The sequence below is a fragment of the Ranitomeya imitator genome, chromosome 9 (assembly GCF_032444005.1).
Source record: "Ranitomeya imitator isolate aRanImi1 chromosome 9, aRanImi1.pri, whole genome shotgun sequence".
NCBI lineage: Eukaryota > Metazoa > Chordata > Amphibia > Anura > Dendrobatidae > Ranitomeya > Ranitomeya imitator.
The window spans coordinates 27,618,236-27,625,077 of record NC_091290.1 but is presented as its reverse complement, the minus strand read 5'-3'; positions in this window follow the sequence as shown (position 1 = coordinate 27,625,077).

The following is a 6,842-nucleotide window of genomic DNA, read 5'->3' as shown; positions in this document are numbered from 1 at the left end:
TCCTCCCTGCTGTATAAAGCCACAACTGGACTGAAACAATGGTAATTAGCAGTAAAAAATTAAATAAATAACTTACATTGTGAGCTTGCGATGCATGACATCAGTCCAGCAGTCTGGCTTCTTCTTTTTCCTGCGCATGACTGGAAGCTGGCATTCTTCCCACCTGATGTTGAGAGAATGCCAGCTTTGAGGCATTCGCAGAAGAAAGAAGCTGGAATGTTGGACATGTCACACAACGCATTGTCAGTTATGTCAATTGTCTATTTTATTATTGTATCCATCCTGCCCCATGTCTCCAATCATGCCCCGTGTCTACATTCTGCCCATGCCTCCAGTCCTGCCCCCAGTGTGTCCAGCATATTACCCCCAGTGTGTCCAGCATATTACCCCCAGTGTGTCCAGCAATCTGCCCCAGTATGTCCAGCATATTGCCCCCAGACAGTGTGTCCAGCAATCTGCCCCAGTGTGTCCAGCATATTACCACCAGTGTGTCCAGCAATCTGGCCCAGTGTCTCCAGCATTGCCCCAGTGTATCCAGCATTGCCCCAGTGTGTCCAGCAATCATCTGCCCCAGTGTCTCCAGTAATCTGCCCCAGTGTCTCCAGCAATCTGCCCCAGTGTCTCCAGCAATCTGCCCCAGTGTCTCCAGCAATCTGCCCCCAGTGTCTCCAGCAATCTGCCCCCAGTGTCTCCAGCAATCTGCCCCCAGTGTCTCCAGCAATCTGCCCCCAGTGTGTCCTCCAGCAATCTGCCCCCAGTGTGTCCTCCAATCTGCCCCACTGTCTCCAGCATTGCCCCCAGTGTGTCCTCCAATCTGCCTCACTGTCTCCAGCATTGCCCCCAGTGTGTCCTCCAATCTGCCCTACTGTCTCCAGCTTTGCCCACTTAGTGTGTCCTCCAATCTGCCCCAGTGTCTCCAGCATTGCCCCCAGTGTGTCCTCCAATCTGCCCCAGTGTCTCCAGCATTGCCCCCCAGTGTGTCCTCCAGCATTGCCCCCCACTCCCCCAGTGTGTCCACCGATAACTGATCCAAAAAAAACAAAAAAAAAACAAGCAGTCTCCTCACCTGTCCGCGCTCCAGGCGGCGAGCTCCCTGCAGCAGCGCACACTCGCCGGCGACTGACAATGACGTCAGACGCCGGCGACGTGTGCGCTGCGGCCGACATCAGCCGCCAGCCTCCAATTGGCTGGCGGCTGTTGTTGTTAACTATTGATGTGCGGGCGCGCGCCCGCACATCAATAGGAAACCGCCGCAGCGCTGCAAGGGGCCCGGTGAGCAGATGAGAAGGGGCCCGATGCGGCCCCCTCTCTCCGCCCACCGGGTCCGGGGGGCACATAAACGCCGGCGGCGGCGGCCGGCACGGGCCGGCATTCACAAATGATTATCAGAGGGTTAATCTGCGGTAGCCCAGGGCCCCCCCAGACCACTGGGCCCTGGGCTACCGCCCATATTGACCCTCTGATAATCCGCCCCTGGAAGTAAGTGACGGAAGTGTGCGGGAGCAGGAGGCGGACATAGTGCGGTGACCAGGGGCGTCTGACTTGCCGGCCCCGGGCCCCCTGTCTGCGAGCCAGATACGGCCATCAAAAGAGCCATATCTGGCTCGCGAGCCATAGGTTCCCGACCCCTGCCATAGGGGATAATTAAGGGATATTGTTACTGCAGTGATGTATTTATTTTATTTTTTGAGTATACTGTTTTAAATGGGGGGGCGGTCCTGTTACTGTGCAGAGTGACACTATATCACCTTTTTTTCTTCATGTGATGTAATGTAGAAGTTGTGAAAAATTAAGTAATGTGTTCTGCAAGCGGAGCTCGAGATAACTGTGTTATTTCCTGCAGAAACGAGTCCTGGCTGGAAGGAATGATGGCGGTCTGTGCTGGATGAAAGATGAAGGACTTCACCTAGAGACGTCACTGGTGAGTCAGTGTTACCTATACACTGACACTATACACTGTATACTATATAGAGGTCCTGTGTATAATGTCACCAGTGATCTCTGTATTACCTCTACACAGACACTGCATACTAAGTACAGATCTCCTGTGAATACTGGCACTTATGGTGATAGTATTGTGTTTTTTTTTATTTATTACTGATCAGTATTGTAGTATTCAGTCACTATGTGGTGGTAATATGTGGTCTGGAAATGGTGTTGTGGTATTTGTCCCTTGTATGTAGTATTATTCGGTCACTATGTGGCCTGGTCATGGTGTGGTGGTATTAAGTCACAGGTTTGGCATGTGGGGGTGACACCATTAGGCCCAGTTTAAGTTCTACAAAACAGGAAAACCATTTTTGGTAACCTTTGTGTGTATTGAGCCGGGGGAGGGGAGGGGGGGGGGGCGCCAAACTCGGGAACAGCCCCGGGCTGCAAAAGCTCTAGCTACGCCTCTGATTGGACTGCACTCTGATGACATCTGAGTGCAGTCTGAATTTCACTAGCTGGTGCAGCTGAGCTCAGTGACTGTCTGCAGCACTATTGACATGATGTCCCCTCTTCAGCCTACTCAGCAGAAATGGAGAGGTAGTATTGGACAGGGGCGGGACATTTAGCGCCTCTTTTGGGGGTTACGGTGCTCTATGATGTAAAATATAAAATCTACTCCAGTTAAGAGCAGGAATACATTTGTGTAGGATAGTGAATCTGTTAGATCAAGTATGACCATGTCCCCTCTGACAAATATAAAAAAGAATCCCAGGTTTTTGGTGACTTTTATTCCCCAGAAAACTGATTCCACCTTTAGCTTATAGAAGAAAAAAAAAATTATCAAACCAGGGATTCAAGCTTCAGGAGGCTAATTTGCATATTCCAGGTGCCTTCTGGGAGAAGCGAAGTCTCCCTAAGCTAGAAGATCGTTGGGTACAGCCGGGACCAGCTGCTTCGAAAGCATCACCAAACCAGGGATTCAAGCTTCAGGAGGCTAATTTGCATATTCCAGGTGCCTTCTGGGAGAAGCGAAGTCTCCCTAAGCTAGAAGATCGTTGGGTACAGCCGGGACCAGCTGCTTCGAAAGCATCACCAAACCAGGGATTCAAGCTTCAGGAGGCTAATTTGCATATTCCAGGTGCCTTCTGGGAGAAGCGAAGTCTCCCTAAGCTAGAAGATCGTTGGGTACAGCCGGGACCAGCTGCTTCGAAAGCATCACCAAACCAGGGATTCAAGCTTCAGGAGGCTAATTTGCATATTCCAGGTGCCTTCTGGGAGAAGCGAAGTCTCCCTAAGCTAGAAGATCGTTGGGTACAGCCGGGACCAGCTGCTTCGAAAGCATCACCAAACCAGGGATTCAAGCTTCAGGAGGCTAATTTGCATATTCCAGGTGCCTTCTGGGAGAAGCGAAGTCTCCCTAAGCTAGAAGATCGTTGGGTACAGCCGGGACCAGCTGCTTCGAAAGCATCACCAAACCGCGCGCCGTTAGGCGCGCGAATTTTTGCCTGTAGGACATTATTGCAAGAGAGCTTGGCTGAGTAGATTACACAAGAAGGAAAACACACAGCAAGTCAGCAGGATCTAGGAGCAACATGGCAGATGTGACAACCTACATGGTGAGCTGCAGCATGTGCTACATGTTCACAGATCGACCAGAAGAAGAATTAAATTTCACCTGTCAGAAGTGTAGACTAGTGGCTCTTTTAGAAGAAAAGGTGCGGGGTCTGGAAGAAAGAATAGCAACTTTGAAACTCATCAAAGAGAATGAAGACTTTCTAGACAGAACAGAAGCATCTCTACTGGTCACAGAAGGTGCAAAAAGTGTCAGAGAACCTCCAAAAGCAGATGAGTGGAAGCATGTGACCAAAAGAAGCAAGAAGACCATGGAGAAATCACCAACCACACAACTGAAGAACCGATATCAAATCTTTGTAGAGGATGAAGATGGCACACCTAAGAATGAAGCAATACCAGCAAGCAAAAAAGAAAAGGGCACACAGCAACAAGTGACAGCAAAAAGTACAGCCAAGAAGCAACGAAGAGTGGTGGTGGTGGGAGACTCACTACTGAGAGGCACAGAAGCAGCCATCTGCAGACCGGACATAACTGCAAGAGAAGTATGCTGCCTTCCAGGTGCGATGATCAAGGATGTGACCGATAGGATACCAAAGCTCTTCAGCTCCAAGGACGTCCACCCATTTCTTCTGATACATGTTGGCACCAATGACACGGCAAGGAAGGACCTACCGACAATCTGCAAGGACTTTGAAGAGTTGGGGAAGAAAGTAAAGGAACTGGATGCACAGGTAGTTTTTTCTTCTATCCTTCCAGTAGACGGGCATGGCACCAGGAGATGGAACAGGATCCTTGATGCAAACAACTGGCTAAGACGATGGTGCAGACAACAAGGATTTGGATTCCTGGACCACGGTGTGAATTACTGGTATGATGGACTCCTCGCCAGAGACGGACTACACCTCAACAAACCTGGGAAACACACATTCGCCAGAAGACTCGCTACACTCATCAGGAGGGCGTTAAACTAGAAGAAGAGGGGACGGGAAGAAAAACATTAGACTCGCACAAAGACGACCCAGGAAAACATACTCAGAAGGGAGGTAAGAACATTTCTAAAACAATCCACAGTGAGGAGATTGGAACAAAACAAAATCCTCTAAACTGCATGCTCGCAAACGCCAGAAGCCTGACAAACAAGATGGAAGAACTAGAAGCAGAAATATCTACAGGTAACTTTGACATAGTGGGAATAACCGAGACATGGTTAGATGAAAGCTATGACTGGGCAGTTAACTTACAGGGTTACAGTCTGTTTAGAAAGGATCGTAAAAATCGGAGAGGAGGAGGGGTTTGTCTCTATGTAAAGTCTTGTCTAAAGTCCACTTTAAGGGAGGATATTAGCGAAGGGAATGAGGATGTCGAGTCCATATGGGTTGAAATTCATGGAGGGAAAAATGGTAACAAAATTCTCATTGGGGTCTGTTACAAACCCCCAAATATAACAGAAAGCATGGAAAGTCTACTTCTAAAGCAGATAGATGAAGCTGCAACCCATAATGAGGTCCTGGTTATGGGGGACTTTAACTACCCGGATATTAACTGGGAAACAGAAACCTGTGAAACCCATAAAGGCAACAGGTTTCTGCTAATAACCAAGAAAAATTATCTTTCACAATTGGTGCAGAATCCAACCAGAGGAGCAGCACTTTTAGACCTAATACTATCTAATAGACCTGACAGAATAACAAATCTGCAGGTGGTTGGGCATTTAGGAAATAGCGACCACAATATTGTGCAGTTTCACCTGTCTTTCACTAGGGGGACTTGTCAGGGAGTCACAAAAACATTGAACTTTAGGAAGGCAAAGTTTGAACAGCTTAGAGATGCCCTTAATCTGGTAGACTGGGACAATATCCTCAGAAATGAGAATACAGATAATAAATGGGAAATGTTTAAGAACATCCTAAATAGGCAGTGTAAGCGGTTTATACCTTGTGGGAATAAAAGGACTAGAAATAGGAAAAACCCAATGTGGCTAAACAAAGAAGTAAGACAGGCAATTAACAGTAAAAAGAAAGCATTTGCACTATTAAAGCAGGATGGCACCATTGAAGCTCTAAAAAACTATAGGGAGAAAAATACTTTATCTAAAAAACTAATTAAAGCTGCCAAAAAGGAAACAGAGAAGCACATTGCTAAGGAGAGTAAAACTAATCCCAAACTGTTCTTCAACTATATCAATAGTAAAAGAATAAAAACTGAAAATGTAGGCCCCTTAAAAAATAGTGAGGAAAGAATGGTTGTAGATGACGAGGAAAAAGCTAACATATTAAACACCTTCTTCTCCACGGTATTCACGGTGGAAAATGAAATGCTAGGTGAAATCCCAAGAAACAATGAAAACCCTATATTAAGGGTCACCAATCTAACCCAAGAAGAGGTGCGAAACCGGCTAAATAAGATTAAAATAGATAAATCTCCGGGTCCGGATGGCATACACCCACGAGTACTAAGAGAACTAAGTAATGTAATAGATAAACCATTATTTCTTATTTTTAGGGACTCTATAGAGACAGGGTCTGTTCCGCAGGATTGGCGCATAGCAAATGTGGTGCCAATATTCAAAAAGGGCTCTAAAAGTGAACCTGGAAATTATAGGCCAGTAAGTCTAACCTCTATTGTTGGTAAAATATTTGAAGGGTTTCTGAGGGATGTTATTCTGGATTATCTCAATGAGAATAACTGTTTAACTCCATATCAGCATGGGTTTATGAGAAATCGCTCCTGTCAAACCAATCTAATCAGTTTTTATGAAGAGGTAAGCTATAGACTGGACCACGGTGAGTCATTGGACGTGGTATATCTCGATTTTTCCAAAGCGTTTGATACCGTGCCACACAAGAGGTTGGTACACAAAATGAGAATGCTTGGTCTGGGGGAAAATGTGTGTAAATGGGTTAGTAACTGGCTTAGTGATAGAAAGCAGAGGGTGGTTATAAATGGTATAGTCTCTAACTGGGTCGCTGTGACCAGTGGGGTACCGCAGGGGTCAGTATTGGGACCTGTTCTCTTCAACATATTCATTAATGATCTGGTAGAAGGTTTACACAGTAAAATATCGATATTTGCAGATGATACAAAACTATGTAAAGCAGTTAATACAAGAGAAGATAGTATTCTGCTACAGATGGATCTGGATAAGTTGGAAACTTGGGCTGAAAGGTGGCAGATGAGGTTTAACAATGATAAATGTAAGGTTATACACATGGGAAGAGGGAATCAATATCACCATTACACACTGAACGGGAAACCACTGGGTAAATCTGACAGGGAGAAGGACTTGGGGATCCTAGTTAATGATAAACTTACCTGGAGCAGCCAGTGCCAGGCAG